Source organism: Hyperolius riggenbachi, chromosome 11 (assembly GCF_040937935.1).
Source record: "Hyperolius riggenbachi isolate aHypRig1 chromosome 11, aHypRig1.pri, whole genome shotgun sequence".
Taxonomy (NCBI): Eukaryota; Metazoa; Chordata; class Amphibia; order Anura; family Hyperoliidae; genus Hyperolius; species Hyperolius riggenbachi.
In genome coordinates this window covers 127,280,359-127,298,771 of record NC_090656.1, presented here as the reverse complement: position 1 = coordinate 127,298,771, position 18,413 = coordinate 127,280,359, and the positions used below count along the sequence as shown (strand labels likewise).

The 18,413-nt window shown below is 46.1% G+C and overlaps 1 long non-coding RNA gene across 3 annotated transcripts in view; it reads left to right on the top strand.

Annotated features, from left to right (window-relative positions):
• The window catches only part of LOC137538716 (uncharacterized), a 793,867-nt gene that overhangs the window by 234,402 nt on the left and 541,052 nt on the right, over nucleotides 1–18,413 (top strand). For all 3 annotated transcript variants that reach the window (XR_011024866.1, XR_011024867.1, XR_011024868.1), the window contains exon 3: nucleotides 2,926–3,076. This is a non-coding gene — a long non-coding RNA (uncharacterized lncRNA). The remainder of the gene's footprint in view (nucleotides 1–2,925; nucleotides 3,077–18,413) is intronic.

Below are 18,413 nucleotides of genomic sequence, written 5' to 3'. Positions count from 1 at the left end.
TGTACCTTTCTGTCAGTACTAATTTTTCTTCAATTCATAATTTGAAAATAAGGTACACCTTAAATTAGACTAAAGGATAGCAATACATTTTAGAGGTAGTCAAATAATATTGTTTTAATAGATGAGTCCTGAAAAAGAGAGAAATTAGTTGGAAAAAAAGGACAGGGGGCTTTGGTCAAAAGAGGGACAGTCACTTCATAAAAAGGACATTTGGGGAGCTCCAGCAACTGTAGTCTTAATAATATAGAGAGTTTGTTGCTAATGCTGAAAAGAGCAATTTGACCTTTTGTTAGATTTGGAAATTCTTTTCTGGTTAACGATTGAAGTTTAAATATACTAATGTTGCCTACCGATTCCAAAGGAAACCTTGTGTAGCACTCATCTGTTTATGACAATTTGTTTGCGTTTCTCCAGACTAACATTCAAGAACATGCGTGCACACACACACACACACACACACACACACACACACGCACGCACGCGCACACACACCCTTTTTTTTTTTTTTTTTTTTTTGCTCTATAATGTACCACATTATACCATTTCCCATATTTACCCAGTGACAACCAATTCAAACAATCATGTAACAGATTGCTCTAGATCAAACTGGTGATAAAGATTCCTGCTATGGAGCACTAACACCTCACCTGTACTGTCCCTACTGTAGCCCTTACTGAGCATCTGATGGCTTTTTGATGTCACATGTTTACATGACTTCGGACTAGAAACTCATATAGCGGTAGGGTCAGAGCAGAGAAATTTATAATTTGATCTGCTCATATACTGATATAGTGATAGAATTGACAGTCAGATCGGTTCTGAGTTCAGCTTCAGCCAAACATAATATAGTCAAGCCTGAGGGTTAGGTTAGTGTTAGGCATTTGTGTCAACTGGTGGGAGGAGAGGTTAGTGTGACGTAGGGAGAACTTGTAGGTATTACCAATATTTTAAATATCTTGTGCCAGAATTAAACTTAGATACTTCTAAATGTATGCCTGGGGGGAGACGGGTCCTTCTATTAGAAGGTAATTTTGGAATCAGAGGTGCCGTGGATGTTTGGGCACAGCCCATTGCTGTGATTAACCACTTGAGGACCCACCCTTTACCCCCCCTTAAGGACCAGCGCTGTTTTAGCTGATCTGTGCTGGGTGGGCTGTGCAGCCCCCAGCACAGATCAGGGTGCAGGCAGAGCGACCAGATCGCCCCCCTTTTTTCCCCACCCAGGGGGATGATGTGCTGGGGGGGTCTGATCGCTCCTGCCTGCCTGGGTGTTGCGGGGGGGGCACCTCAAAGCCCCCCTCCACTGCAAAATTCCCCCCCTCCCTCTCCACCCTCCCTTCCCTGGAGATCCGAGGCTGCACAGGAACGGATCTGTCCTGTGCAGCCTCTAACAGGCTCCTGCCTGTCATGTGACAGCGATCCCCGGCCGCTGATTGGCCGGGGATCGCTGATCTGGTACAACGCTGCTACTGTTAGCAGCGTTGTATGAATGTAAACAAAGCGGATTATTTCCGCTTGTGTTTACATTTAGCCTGCGAGCCGCGATCGGCTGCCCGCAGGCTATTCACGGAGCCCCCCGCCGTGAATTGACAGGAAGCAGCCGCTCGCGCGAGCGGCTGCTTCCTGATTAATTAGCCTGCAGCCGGCGACGCAGAACTGCGTCGCTGGTCCTGCAGCTGCCACTTTGCCGACGCGCGGTATGAGTGCGCGGTCGGCAAGTGGTTAACAACTCTAATTTTAAATTTGGTCGCTGGAGACCCCCCGATAAATTAGTGTGTGACTTGGCTGCCTGCTATACAAACTGCGGTCTCAAATAGCGTGTGCCCAAATTTCCAGTTATAGCCGCTCCCTATGGCAGTGCCTAAACTTCCCCGGTGGCTATTTAGTAATCATATTCCACTAGTGTCTTTCTCTGGCACCTAAATTACCGTAGCACCCTTTTTGAATGGACATCCTTCTAAATGTACATCGGGTGGGAGAGAAAAGTGTAGGTGGGCTTTAAAAGCAAACCTTTTCATGGATAGTGTGGAAAACACTTCCAGTCCTGACCTATTGCTATTGATCTTTTTCAATGTACTTCACAAAGAATGCTGTTCTTTCTGTAGAGAGAAGTTAAATACATGTTATCCCTTTCCCCCCTTTGAAATGAAACTCCCATAATGCACCACTTTAGGGCAATGGATGAGGCTATGGAATCATGTCTCTGGCCACTGTCCTAAAGTGATAAACTATCTTATGGTGGTTAAGAAAAACATGGTAGTGCAAAAATAACTTTATAATATCTTGTTTTTTCTATTCCTACATAATTCTCTTGGTGCACCTACAGTACAGCAACATTTTATTCACCTGTTAATAATAAGGCAATAGTGTATTTTTTTTTCTTCAAGGCTCTTAGATTGTGTTTTAGTCCACTTCACACAATTTTGCTGTCTCTGGGTCACTCTAACTTTACCAGATATGCTGGATAGTTTTTTTGATCATTGCTGCTATTCCCTTGTGTAGTCTCAGTGAGTCCTATTGCTGTAAGTATCAGTATAGTAGGGGAAAGAAAACACATCTAACTGCAGTTCAGGATGATACTTAATTATTGTGACAATACAGCCTACAACCTAAAAACATAAAAATAAAATAAAAAATTCCATGCTATTTTATAGTTGTCTTAATCACCACACAGGATTTAACTCTTGCAGAGCTCAAATTATCCACAGTCTTCCTATATCATATTATTAAAATGTCTGCGCCTCGTTGCTTCGATGCAGAATATTAAGAAGAGATACTGTCGGCCGGGCCTGCAGCTTCGTTTCCTGACACTTTATTAAAATGTGAACTGTATTTCAGATACTAATCTTACGACAGACTGAGATGTAGATGTAGCACTATTTTTTTCTTCCAACGCAATCCATTTTTCATGTATGTCTTACACAGAAAACGCCGGCGCCTCGAACATTTAATGTCATCTGGAAGTAGATCTCCCAACTTGCAGCTGCAATTTGTGGTGCCAACATGACCTGAATTTGGAAGACTTAGATATGATCAGTGGAGGCGTGTGAAAGAAAAAGAAGACATTATTAACTAGGTATTTATACAGTGACAATGTAGGGAAGCACAAGAATATTTCAGACATACATTTTTCATCATTGTGTATAGATCTGCATTCATCACGAGAACTGTTGATCCCACAGAAGTATATGCCAGAGTTCAAGAGTATAATTTAAAGAGACACTGAGGCGAAGAAAAAAATATGATATAATGAATTGGTTGTGTACTATGAATAATTACTAGAAGATTAGCAGCAAAGAAAATATTCTCATATTTTTATTTTCAGGTATATAGTGTGTTTTCTTACATTGCATCATTCTCTAATATGTGCAGATTACACAACACTCAGCATTCAAAATGTTTCTTTCAGAGCAGTCTGTGAACTAATGACCTCTCCTCTGGCAAATAAAAAGAAAACTGTTCACTTACAGTTGAGATAATAAAAGTCAGATAACAGCCCTCTCCACGACTTTGAAAGTCGTAGAGATTAATGGCTTTTTTGCATAGAGATAACAACTGGAGTTTCTTAACTCTTCCTGTACTGGAAACAATTACACTTATGTATCTGATCTTAATGTTTTATTTCTTATCTGTACTACACATACAAATCATAATATCATCATTTTTTTTTTCGCTTCAGTGTCTCTTTAACTGTAGCAGCTCCAAATGTACGTTCCATAGTTACTCCTTTTTTTTAGGTTATCCAGTGTGTATAGTATAACCTGTTACTATGTCCTTATACTGATAGTAACTAGCTATAGTTTACTCTGATACCCCTACTCTCTGCTTTTGTAAGTAATTCCACTGCCTTGGTTCACATGAACATGTTGCGGAAAACATGGAGAAAAAAGAACTGGGCACCGTCCTGTTTGAACATTTATTTATAACTTGCAGCCAAGTGACATATGGTGATGAACACAATCATAACGTCAAACCTGTCAGATGTCTTGCATCGATATATTGGTAGATACATCCAGTGAGGCTTGCCGGGGGACGTGGTGACCAGCACGTGAGCAAGCGCTACAGAGCGCAAAAACGGATGTTGTGCACATCCTTTATCCCCTGGTCACCACGTCCCCCTGTAAGCCTCACTGGATGTATCTACCAATATATCGATGCAAGACATCTGACAGGTTTGACGTTATGATTGTGTTCATCACCATATGTCACTTGGCTGCAAGTTATAAATAAATGCCCTAACAGGACGGTGCCCAGTTCTTTCTTTCTCCATGATTTCCGCATCACTTGGGACTTCCTTCCGTGTTCTCAATACTGTGAGCACGTCACTGTGCATATACTTTTGCAGCCAGAAGAGTGAGGACTTGTGAGTAACATAGCGTATGTTTGCAGCAGGTGTGGTTTATCCCTATTTTTTGCCGGGTACCCAGCCACAACTTTTTCTTTATTTTTCACATCACATGGACATGTACCGGGCATTCTGTGGCTTCTCGGTCAAATGCTTTTCTATAGGCGTGCAGAAAAGCATTTGATGGCTTTTGCCAACAATCTGTGTTTTTCACCCCTGCAGGCAGACCTGAAGGTGCGGCAGTAAACGACCCTGGAAGTAAGCTGTTGCTTATATTGCGTTGCGTAAATGCCGTTAAACGCGTGCCGCACGGCCCTTGTTTACCGCTCGGCAAGCATCTATGTGAACCGGACCTTATCATGCCTGTGTAGATGTCATCAGCACTTCACTGAACACAAGTGCATAGGCCACTGATGAGTCATTTTGATAATACGGGCAATATAAATAAAATGCAAAGTTAAAATCGGTAATACACATCTAATGCATTATTGGTCAGGCCGTATGTTTAGCTATTTAAGCACATTTTAAAGGACCACTGTCACAAAAAATGTAAAATCCACTTGTATGCATACATATAAGATGTAAATGTGTCCCAGAGTAAAATGCACTGTAAATTATTTTTTTTCTTGCTGATACTAATTGCTAAAAAGCACTCCTCATCCTCAACAGCTCTTTTGAGAGCTAATGTTGTTCTTGTGATCTATTTTTTTTTTTTTTGTGTCCCACAGACACTTGTGTTGCATATACAGCCCTGTCAGTCAGCCGCAGCTGCTGCTGGGACCTTGGCCCCTTGGTAATTCCTACTGTGCCACTGCCAGGCCCAGCACATTCAGTGACTACCTGTGTGTGTGACAGCTGTACATTTGTAATACCCATCACTGCATATACCTACCTGTTGTTCAGTGCACCCACCTACCTACGTGAGCGCACGCAGTGTCACTGTACCTGTTCGGTACCTATGTGTGTGTGTGTGTGACAGGTGCACGTTTGTAATACCCATCACTGCATATACCTACCTGTTGTTTACAGTGCACCCACCTACCTACGTGAGCGCACGCAGTGTCACTGTACCTGTTCGGTACCTGTGTGTGTGTGACAGGTGCAGATTTGTAATACCCATCACTGCATATACCTACCTGTTGTTCAGTGCACCCATCTAGCTACATGAGCGCACGCAGTGTCACTGCACCTGTTCACGGTACCTGTGTGTGTGACAGCTGCAAATTTGTAATACCGGTCATTGGATAATTGTTCACAGTACCTGTGTGACCGCACGATGTGTAATACACCACTCTGTGCATGCCTGTTAACTGCACCTGTGTGACAGCTGCACATTGTATTGTAATACCAGTCACTGCATACCTTTCACTGCACCTGTGTGACTGCACATTGTATTAGTTAAGTCAGTGCATACCTTTCACTTCATTCCCCCCCTCCCCCCCCCCCCCCCCCCGATATGGACAAAACACCCAGAGGCAGGCCACCCGGCAGGTCTGTTCGAGGTTGTGCTGACGTGATTTTGTGCGGCCCTGGACCAAAGTATAGTGCTCAGAAAAAGGCACGTCCCATCAACTCCCAAGATTGTCAGGACGTGGTTGACTATTTAACACAGAACACCTCATCTTCCGCAGCCACCAGTGCTACTACAAGCACCACATCCGCTGCATTTGACACTTTGCAGGAATTATTTGGTGGGGAATTAACTGATTCACAGCCATAATTGTTACAACAAGATGAAGGCGCTAAGGAAGTTACACCACCTCATGTGTGAGTTAGGCAACACTATGGACATAACGTGTGAGGAGGTGGATGATGAAGTACCTGCTGTTGGGGCAGTTAATGAGGTGTCTGAGGCAAGCGAAGCTGGGGAGGATGATGATGATTATGATGATACGGATGCAGGGGTGAGCCTGGGGTACCTGGCACCTGGGTGCAAGATTTTCTCTGGCACCTATAGGAGTGGTTAAATTAACCGTGCCCAACCACATAACCACACCCATTTCCTGCCTAATCACACCCACACCTTCCACCTCTTTACGCATGCATGTGATACCCCATTCCTACCCCTCTTCCATGGGCTTGCTCCTGGCTGGCTTTGGCTGCCTGCGAGTCTGCTAGTCTCTGGACTGACTCCTGCTGAGAGGCTCTGTGAGTGCGATACAGTCACACACTGCGTATTTATGGCTGCCTGCGGCCACCCTACTCTCGCTCGCTGTCGTCGGCTCCTCCCCCCGCCAAGCCCAAGCGTGAGGTGGGCTGCCTGTATCTTTCCCGTTGCACCGCGCAGCCTGCCAGTGTTGCCAACCTTTCACGTTATTTTTTACTGACAAATACCTAAAAAATTTACTGACAAAAGATTATTTTTACTGACAAAATTTCCCCACTAAATGCACATAAAAGACAGCGTTTCACCAGTAAATGCACGTAATGACAGACAGCCTTTCACCAGTAAATGCACGTAATGAGAGTGCAAATTTGGACAGAGGCGCCAGGCAGGTTAAAATGATCTAAAAACAACTAAAAAGGAAGAGTACAGGTGGACTTACCTCCTGAAATGATAGACAATCGAGATTGTTCAAATCGCAAATAACAATTTATTTTGGCACTCCGCAACGCGTTTCGCAGGTATAACCCGCTTCATCAGGCAAGGAGTGCAAGCTCAAAAAGGTCCAATAGTGGCAATGCGACAGAGTGCCAAAATAAATTATTATTTGCGATTTGAACAATCTCGATTGTCTATCATTTCAGGAGGTAAGTCCACCTGTACTCTTCCTTTTTAGTTGTTTTTAGATCATTTTAACCTGCCTGGCGCCTCTGTCCAAATTTGCACAGTATATAGTCCACCTTGGGTGGAGGGGACTTTCCCCTTCTTTCTATCTACAGAGAGCGACTTCTTAAACCTGAGTGGGGTCAGGTTCTAATGCTCCCTACCTGCATTTCAAGTGGATGCCTATGTGGTAACCTGTGTTTGTGAGTATATCCACATCTGTTAATTATTTCGCCAACAATTGTTAGACTTACTGCCCTATATTGGGCTCTCGGTTTTTCTTTTTGTTTCAAGTGCATGTAATGAGAGACAGCTTTTCCCCAGTAAATGCACATAATGAGAGACAGCTTTTCCCCAGTAAATGCACATAAGAGACAGCTTTTCCCCAGTAAATGCATATAAGAGACAGCTTTTCACCAGTAAATGCACATAATAAGAGACAGCTTTTCACCAGTAAATGCACATAACAAGAGACAGCTTTTCACCAGTAAATGCACATAATAAGAGACCGCTTTTCACTAGTAAATGCACATCAGAGACAGCTTTTCACCAGTAAATGCACATAACAAGACCGCTTTTCACCAGTAAATGCACATAATAAGAGACAGCTTTTCACCAGCAAATGCACATAATGACAAACAGCCAGTGTCCCCAGTATATGTAGCCAGGGATATATGTGCCCAGTATATGTAGGCAGGGGTATATGTCCCAGTATATGTAGCCAGGTGGTATATGTCCCCAGTATATGTAGCCAGAGGTATATGTCCCCAGTATATGTAGCCAGAGGTATATGTCCCCAGTATATGTAGGCAGGGGTATATGTGCCCAGTATATGTAGCCAGAGGTATATGTGCCCAGTATATGTAGGCAGGGGTATATGTCCCAGTATATGTAGCCAGGGGTATATGTCCCAGTATATGTAGCTGTTATAATTTAAGTAGGCCTCAGTTATTTGGACTGAGTTAGTCAAAAAGGCTTGGGGTGCAGACCTGCCCTTTAACCAGCTGAGCGGTCTGGACGAGCTCAGCTCGTCCAACACCGCCAGCGGCTGCCGCTCAGGCCCTGCTGGGCCGATTTTAATGAAATAAAAAGCAGCACACGCAGCCGGCACTTTGCCAGCCGCGTGTGCTGCCTGATCGCCGCCGCTCTGCGGCGATTCGCCGCCAGCAGCGGCGAAAGAGCGTCCCCCCAGCCGCCTGAGCCCAGCGTAGCCGGAACAAAAAGTTCCGGCCAGCGCTAAGGGCTGGATCGGAGGCGGCTGACGTCAGGACGTCGGCTGACGTCGATGACGTCACTCCGCTCGTCGCTATGGCGACGATATAAGCAAAACAAGGAAGGCCGCTCATTGCGGCCTTCCTTGTTTATTCTGGGCGCCGGAGGCGATCGGAAGATCGCCTCCGGAGCGCCCTCTAGTGGGCTTTCATGCAGCCAACTTTCAGTTGGCTGCATGAAATAGTTTTTTTTTTATTTAAAAAAAACCCTCCCGCAGCCACCCTGGCGATTTAATCAGAACGCCAGGGTGGTTAAGGGGATTTTCTCTTAGAGAGAAAATCTACAGTTTTGTCAGCAGAACTAGGACATACCAAGAAGCTGTTCTATGGACAAGGCCACAGGTCTCACTGACCTCAACATGTACACCACAAGAACAGTAAACATAGGCCATATTTACAAAATACCAAATTCCTGTATGTAAGTGAGAAGTGACATTAAATATTAATCAAGTAAGTGGGTATCATGACACCACGAGGGGTCTAAGCCAATAGTCCGGTCTGGGGGGATGGCTAAGATGAGGTCACATTTAACTCTTTCCTGGTCAGTATTAAAGGGCGAACGGAGCTCACTTTGCTTCCTGCTTTCCTGCTATCTAGATGCTGACTGGAACCTCTAAGTATTTCCATTCTATATGTAATCTGATATGATGTATGCTGTACATAGGTAGTCTAGAAGATGTAACGTAGTCTAGAAAGAAGGTAACTGACTAACATTCAGGAGGAAAGTTAGTCAAGAGCTGTAACGCCAAGAACTTAAACCGAAGAAGTTGCTTTGCTAGGATATGATGAACTGTATCTTTATTTCTGTTTCCTGAATAAATAACTTGTACATTGAAGAAGCCTGAGAACGGTCTATCTCCAATAATGCTTGCTGTGTTGAGAGTCAAGGTATCTCACAGTCTGTGAGGCGCAACTATAAGAAGTTGCTGGTGTCCAAGCAAAAAGGTGATTTATAACAGTGGTGCAGATAAACCCTTCACTGTCTAGCGAAACAGGCAGACAGGGGCCAGGGGCCAAAGTTTTCAAGATATTCCACAGCGACACAAGCGGAGTAGACGCGGACTGGAAAGCTTATCAAGCTGATAAGTGGTGTGCTGGAGCCAGCACACGAGCTGCAATTCGAGGAAATCAGCGGCGAAACTCTTGGACGTTAAACTTAAGCTGCAGGTGCACATGCAGTTAAAAGCCTAAACAGGATCGCAGGTTGCTGGAACGCTCCGAGGCTCCGAACAGTAGCCAGGGGGCATATGTCCCAGTATATGTAGCCAGGGGGTATATGTAGCCAGGGGGTATATGTCCCAGTATATGTAGCCAGGGGGTATATGTCCCAGTATATGTAGCCAGGGGGTATATGTCCCAGTATATGTAGCCAGGTATAGGGACCCCATTTAGGTAGTGAGTGACAAGAACCCACCCTCCCTCCCTCCCTCTAGCCGCCGCCGCTTCCCCCTCACCTGCAGCATCAGTCAGACCTCAGGATCAGTGGGCGACCCGACCAGAGCGGGTGCCGGACGCACCCGCTCTATATGCGGAAGTGATGTCACTTCTGCATATCAGTGCGGCGTGCTAGGTCCTAGCGCCTGCACTATTGGTCGCCGCCTGACGCAGCGCTGGCGGCTAGAGGGAGGGAGACAGGCGCCTGGGTGCAATGCACCCGCAGCACCCGCCCAGGCTTGGCCCTGTACGGATGCCACGTGGGTTCCTAAGAGACACAATGACCAAGGGGACAGTTCAGAGGGGGAATCAGAGAGTAGTAGGAGGAGACAAGTTGCTGAAGGAAGCAGGGGGAGCTCGTCGTCAGAAACAGCTGGTGGCAGTGTCCGGCGCCATGTATCGCCACCTATGGACAGCCAGCCATCATGCCCTTCAACGTCAGCTGCTGAGGCCACCATAGTGCCCACACCCCAGGGGGGATCAGCGGTTTGGAAATGTTTTTGTGTGTCTGCCTTAGATCAAAGCAATGCCATCTGTTCTCTCTGCCGCCAAAAATTGAGCCGTGGAAAGGCCAACAGCCGCTTAGGGACAACTGCCTTACGAAGGTGTAATGATCCGCTCAGCTGTCTGCACAGACAGCTGTTTGACCATTCCTTAAGTCTGAGGGCTGCAGGTCTCTGGAAAAGAGACCTGTCTTTGCTTTGCAAGTTTCAGACCTGCTCTGCTGCTGAGGAATTTGCATACATTTGTTATGCAAATTGCCTAGCTGCCTCCTTTAAAGGCTGGCAGTATAAATACCATGTTCTCCCAGAATCCTTGGCTGGTCATCTTCATGGTTTGTTACTGATGATCTCTCCTAGTGTATCAGCCCTGTTTGTTTAAGTTTATCTGTTTTGCCTAGTTCTGCCTCTGTGTCTCGATTGCCTTGTCGCCAGCAGCGGTCGACAGGGAATTGTTCTGTCTGTCTGGGAGTGTAGGCCAGAGCTGCGGTTGCTACTGGCTGCTCCATCTGTCTGGATCGCACTAGTCCTAGTGGTAGTGGCAGTGCCTCCTTCTGTATCTCTGCCTTAGGGATGCTAGCCAGAGCAGCGGTTGCTACTGGCAGCCCCACCTGTCTGTCTATCTTTCTTGTCTGATACGAACGCTTGCTGTAGGCTTGGTGAGGTAACCGTTTAGCAAGCGTTCGCGTTCTCTATTCTGTGTTTGTCTGTCATTGGTTAGTTAGGGTGGCACGCTTATCACTGGGCGCCTAACGCGTGGTGATCATGCAGAAACGCGTTCGCAGTTGCGAATGAGTGCGGTGTTCGTGTTTAGTTAGAGTTTATTTTCTTTATTTGTTCTGATTCTTGTTTGCTGTGCCTTTGCTACTCTCGTGCTCTGTTCTGTTCAGCCTTGTGTCACTTCTGGCAATCGCCTCTCTCTTGCGATTGCGTTCCCGCTTTGTTTGTTTCTGCAAATGTGTGTTCGCCGTCACTGGGTGGCGACTAGATTGGGGAACACACATTTAGTCTGTCTCTGTGCTCTCTCTGTTGGAGGGTTATCGTGCCCTACTTTGCCTTATCTGTACAATTCCCATCTGGCATCTGTGGCCGTGCAGAGGCTGTGCTCGTCTGCACTCCACAGCTCCATCTGCTGGTGGGAATTACCCTCTACTGGTGCATTGCACCCAAGCTGGGTACTATCTAATTATACGCTTGTGGAGAATTTCCGCTGTGTCAGCGCGCATCTTGTGTGCTGACCACGGAGATAGAAACACGCAAACGTTACAGAAGGCACATGGAGAGAAGGCACAAACTGCAATGGGAAGAGCACCAGAGGAAAAGCGGCACACAAAAGAAAAGCCACCCTCCTTCTCCTCTTCCTCCTTCAGGTGCATCAACTTCAGCCTCATTCTCCCTTGCACCTACACAATCACAGCCACCCTCCTCCACTCCGCCTCTTACCTTGAGCGGTTCCTGCTCCTTTGCCCACAGCAGCAGCCAGGTGTCCATGAGGGAAATCTTTGAAAGGATGAAGCCAATGTCTGCCAGTCACCCCCTTGCCCGGCTTCTGACAGCTGGCTTGGCGGAACTGTTAGCTCACCAGCTGTTACCATACCAGCTAGTGGTCTCTGAGGCCTTCAGAAAATTTGTGGCCATTGGGACACCGCAGTGGAAGATACCAGGCCGCAATTATTCCTCAAAAAAGGCGATACCCAAACTGTACCACGAAGTTGAGAGGCAAGTGGTGTCATCTCTTGCCCACAGCGTTGGGTCAAGGGTCCATCTGACCACGGATGCCTGGTCTGCCAAGCACGGTCAGGGCAGGTACATTACTTACACAGCCCATTGGGTCAACCTGGTGACTGCTGGCAAGCAGGGAGTACGTGGCTGTGCAGCGGACCTAGTGACACCTCCATGGCTTGCAGGCAGGCCTGCTGCCACCTCCTCTCCTCCTGCTACATCCTCTTTGCTGTCGTCCTCCTCCTTGACTCAGTGGCAGTTCAACTCTACTGGTTCTGCAATCTCCTCTCCAGCTACACAGCCCCAGCTCCCCAGGGCCTATGCTGCATGCCAGGTATGACGGTGTCACGCCATCTTAGACATGTCTTGCCTCAAAGCCGAGAGTCACACTGGAGCAGCTCTCTTGACTACACTTAACAAAAGGTGGATCAGTGGCTGACCCCGCACCAGCTGGAGATCGGCAACGTGGTGTGTGACAATGGCAGCAATCTCATTTCGGCTTTGAATTTCGGAAAGTTGGCACATGTACCCTGCATGGCACATGTGCTGAATCTCATAATTCAGAGATTTGTGTCTAAGTACCCAGCCTTACAGGATGTCCTAAAGCAGTCCAGGAAGGCGGTCTTACATGGCCATGGCTCGCTTTGCTGATATTCAACGGAGAAACAACTTGCCGGGGAGGCGCTTGATTTGCGATAGCCCAATTTGCTGGAATCCTGATGTTCAACCGCCTGCTACAACAGGAGAAAGCCATCAAACAGTATCTCTACAACTACAATCAAAGGACACAGTCTGGGGAGATGGGGATGTTCTGGCCGAAGTACTGGACACTTATGCGAAATGCCTGCAGGCTCATGCGGACGTTTGAGGAGGTGACAAACCTGGTGAGTCGCAGTGAAGGGCCATCAGCGACTTGATCCCATATGCTTTCTTCCTGGAGCGTGCCGTGCGTAGAGTGGTGGATCAAGCTGTGGAGAAGCGTGAACAGCAGGAAGAGTTGTGGGATCAATTCTCAGCAGAAGCAGATGTTTCCTCAACACCTGCGACAGCACAGGGGGGGGAGGAGGAGGAGGAGGAGGAAGAAGAGTGGTGTGGGGAAAAGAAGTCAGATGATGAGGAAGGTGTTGTTTTGGAGGAGGAGGCGGAAGAACAACTGCAGTAGGTGTCACAGGGGGCTTGTGCTGCTCAACTTTCCCGTGGTATTGTTCGTGGCTGGGGGGAGGAAGAGAACTTAGCTGACATCACTGAGGAAGAACAAGAGGAGATGGATATTACGTCTGCATCCAACTTTGTGCAGATGGCGTCTTTCATGCTGTCCAGCCTGTTGAGGGACCCGTATAAAAAAAAACTCAAGAGGAATGAGCTGTACTGGGTGGCCACGCTACTAGACCCTCTGTAGAGGCACAAAGTGGCGGAGAGGTTTCTAAATCACCAGAAGACAGAAAGGATGCAGCACTTGCAGAACAATCTGGCAACTATGCTTTACAATGCATTTAAAGAGACTCCGTAACAAAAATTGCATCCTGTTTTTTATCATCCTACAAGTTCCAAAAGCTATTCTAATGTGTTCTGGCTTACTGCAACACGTTCTACTATCACCATCTCTGTAATAAATCAACTTATCTCTCTCTTGTCAGACTTGTCAGCCTGTGTCTGGAAGGCTGCCAAGTTCTTCAGTGTTGTGGTTCTGTGATGCATCTCCCCCCTCCTGGCCCCTCTATGCACACTGCCTGTGTATAATGATCTCTTGAGATACAAAAGGAAGGATGTATACAGCCTGCTTGTGTATAAATGTATTTTCTATGTGTGGACATACTGTACATCAACCTACTTCCTGTTTTGGAGGCCATTTTGTTTGTTTATAAACAAACTTTTTAAAACTGTTTTTAACCACTTTTAATGCGGCGAGGAGCGGCGAAATTGTGACAGAGGGTAATAGGAGATGTCCCCTAACGCACTGGTATGCTTACTTTTGTGCGATTTTAACAATACAGATTCTCTTTAAGGGTGATGTCACAGCACAACGGAATAAAGGTACCACTGCCAGTAATCCTTCTCCCATGTCCACGCAGGCAAGGACAGGACGCTCCAGCGATCTCATGGTGATGTCGGACATGTGGACATTCTTTAGTCCAACGCCTTGCCTTAGCCCTTCCAGATCCACCCTCCACCAACGCCTCGACCGGCAGATAGCTGACTACCTGGCCTTAAGTGTGGATGTAGACACTGTGAGCAGCGATGAACCCTTGGACTACTGGGTGCGCAGGCTTGACCTGTGGCCAGAGCTGTCACACTTTGCCATCCAACTTCTGTCTTGCCCTGCCTCAAGTGTCCTATCAGAAAGGACCTTCAGCGCAGCTGGAGGCATTGTCACTGAGAAGAGAAGTCGCCTAAGTCACAAAAGTGTTCAGTACCTCACCTTTATCAAAATGAACGAGGCATGGATCCCGGAGGGCTACTGCCCGCCCGAAGACTAAGTCGGTCCCCGCACACAGCATCTCTGCCTGCATGCCGTGTGATTGCCTGCCCCATGACTAAGTTGGTCCCCACACAGCATCTCTGCTCGCAGGCCATTTGACTGCCTTCACCACCACCACCAACAGGGTCCAGGACTCCAGACGGATTCCTGAATTTTTAAGGTCGCTTGCAGCGGACGCTATAATAATGTTTTCTGGTGCGGGTACATGCCTGCCTAATTTTTCTGCTGCAACAACAAAACAAAAGGCATGTACATGTGTCAATTCCCCTTCATGATCGTTACCTTGCCATGGTGAAGGGGCTTGCATATCACAATGAAGCAATGACCGCTGGCTATGAAAAGTGTCTCAGGGGGGGCACACCTAAGATTATAAGGTCCTTGCTTCATTGTGGACAGACCAAATTCGATCAGCTGGACAGTCACGGTTCTGTCATTGAGCTACCTCAGCCCGGTGACCATATGGGCTTGAAAACCACCATGGCCTGCACTCTCGCCATGGTGCGCACCAGTCCAGCATTGCTGTCACTACACAAACAGCTGTGTGCGGTGCGTTACACAGTGAGTTTGGTTGGTCAGTGTGAAGCAGTACTCTAATTACACTTCCTGATTGATGTATACACATGCAAGATGTTTTAAAGCACTTTAGGCCTTCAATTTAGCATGCAATGTGATTTCTACCCTTAAAACGCTGCTTTGCTTCAAATCCAGATTTTTTCCCGGGACTTTTGGCGTGTATCCCACTCCCCCTTGCAAAAACTCAGATGTTAGACCCCTTGAAACATCTTTTCCATCACTTTTGTGGCCAGCATAAATGTTTCTAGTTTACAAAGTTCGCATCCCCATTGAAGTCTATTGCGGTTCGCGAAAGTTTGCGCGAACCGAACCTTTTGCGGAGGTACGCGAACCTAAAATCGGAGGTTCGAGCCATCTCTAGTGATTAGTAGTAGCCACCGGAGGTATATGCAGAGCAATGCGCGCAGCAGTCGTTTTCTCTCACCTCCCTGGGGATCTCGACGTCAGACGCCATTCTTCTTCCTCTCCACAGAGGCTCTGTAACCCCCTGGTGGGATCGCCGTCTGTCGTCATGACAACCGGCAGCAATCACTGCAGGGTTACAGTGCCACCTGGAAGACAGAGGGAAAACTGCAATGCTGGATCCCAGGGAGGTAATCATTTTTTCTCAGTTTTAGGGTCTAAAAGCATGCAAATAAATTGCACCACTTTTAGACTCTAAAATCCAGAGAGAATCAGAACGCCAGAGGGTTTAAAGCAGAGTTTCATGTTTTTTTTATTTAATTATGTAATGATTGTAGAGATTCATGTTACTACTTGTTTCCCAGCTAAATTTTTTCTTATGCAGTCGATTAGGTAGGAATGGGTGCTAACACCTTGTCCATGCAACCTCATTTAGATTTCGGGAGGACTGTAAATAAAAATCCATTATTTACTACTCCTTGCAGAACACGGTTATGTGACACTTGATCTCCGCTGTCCTCTCTTCCTACATGCTTTGTCACCCAGATCAATGTATCTCCCCAAATCAACTGAAAATGGATTATTCAGGGAATAGACCCCATGCTGATTAAATCAAAGTAAGTGAACTGGTTGGAAAACTAATGCATGTATTGCCAAACTTAAGGTACCCATACACTTATAGGTAGCCATTCGACGTGGCAAAATGATCAATTCTCCCTTGCTTAGAAGCAATTCAGAGAGAGATCAATTCCTACCACACGCAGCAAAAAGATTTTCAATAGGTTCCAGCAGGAAATCTTTTGAAAATTGAACTGCAGCATTGCACTGTTTGATGCAGTGCAATGCTATGGGCCGCTTCTCCTGCCCCGCTCCGGATCAATCTAAATCTTCCATCTGATCCAAGCGATGCTTTTGATTGATTTTAGGTCAGCATCAATCGAAAAAAAATCCTTTTGGAAATTGATTCTCTGCAGATTTGATCACTCTGATTGAATCTGCTAGGAAAATCCAATAAATGTATGGGCACCTTTTAGTGGGAGAAAGATTTTTTTTTTTTTATAATGGTTTTATTGCTTTATGCTTTGCACTGACACCAGTAGCAGTGAGATGAAGTTTCGACCAGTTCCCATCATGGGCAGTAACAAAAACAAAACTCAGAAAAATGTTGTTACTCTTCCCTACACCTTCTCACTGGACAGTGAATTGGGGGAACGCACAGCAACTCAACTCAATGAACAAGCATTCCCCGATCCAACTTCCTACCCGCAGAAACACACAACGTTATGTGGCGGAACACGACACACACGTACGAGAGTTCATGCAATTGTGGCACGTTGCAGGGGAGTCGTCGGGAAATTTAAAGATCCAATCTGCCGTGATGGTCGTAATCGCTGCGCATCACAAAATGTCCACTTCATTGCGCACTTAAACCAAAGTTGCATAATCATAGAAACAATCGCTCATTGCACAAAGAATTTGCTAGCCCCGGTAAAAATCGCCTGAAAAATCGCAACATGGGTATGTAACTTAACGTAAAAGTTTCTCTGTGATCTACGCAATACATGGGATAAACCTCATACCCATCAATTACACAGTTGTTGAAAGTTGCTGCATTCCACATTTCTGAAATCTATTTTACTTTCGAGATAGTATAATCACTCCCCAAGCCATGAACTTTATTTGACAGTAGAGAAGGTATGTATACTTCATGTTTTGTGAAGTTTATTTTACATAATGTGAACCGGTGTGCGCATAAAATAGTAGTCAGAAATTGATTCCAATTCCCGCTCTATATATTTTAGCTTTAACTTCTAAAGGACCATAGGTTTACACCCCTCTAGTGACCAGGCTATTTTTTTTTACAAAATTAGGCAACTGCAGCTTGCTGAAAGGACATACACCTCAGCAATACAATTATATCCCCCCCCCCCTCCTTTTCTGCCCATCAACAGAGCTTTCCTTTGGTGTGCTCTGATCGCCGCTGCAATGTTTATTTATTTTTTTACTTTACTTGATTTTTTTTTCTAATAAATTTCCCTATTCTTTTTCCTCTCCCCGCCAGCCAATGACAGCAATCGGCTGTCATAGGCATTAGCCTATGAGAGCTGATCGCTCTTGAGCCTCCCAGGGGGACAGCCAAGTGACATGGCTGTCTTTTGCCGTCTTACAGTCTCCTATCGGCGATCGCCGCTGGGAGACGGATGATGGACCAGCATGTGTGATCCTGGGGTCGTATAGGGGTTAAAACAGTTACAATTATGAATAATTAGGAATGCTGGCTGCAGGGACACTAACAAGCGCGTGTACCATTTACTAAGGACAGAGATGCTGCCGCTGAGCTGCTGCATACTGTATAAACTGCAATATAAAATAACTTAATTCATTAACTCTCATGAATTCTTCTCTCCTTTTCTATGTTTTTGCCCATCTATACTTTGAGCACCCAAAAAAAACAAAGGACCAGAGCTGTCTTTTTCCTTTGTTAGCTTGTGATTACTGTGATTGGCTCACCATTATTACAGGGTCAGTAGTCAATGAAATGTCTTCAGAATAATATTTAACATATAACCTTCTCATCTACTTTTGTGCTGAAATTTGTTCCCTGGCCTAGCCAGCAGCAGGGCACATATCCAACCACCCTGTATATCCAGTGGCAGTGGGGACTACAATATACAATCATATGCCACTTCCTAGGTCTAGCTATACATACGTGTTTGCATATATATCCATCCCCAGGGGATCGGCTGTACTGATGTACTGCAGTGAGCTCAGAACAGATACTGAACCCTGAAGTGCGGAGTCCTGGATATGCACCAGACCAAGCTAGATATTTTACCTGGGACACTTAAAACAGGGGTGGAGATGCCCAATGCATAAAAGGAAGGCTAAAAATGCTGTTTATTTTATTTGAGCACATAAA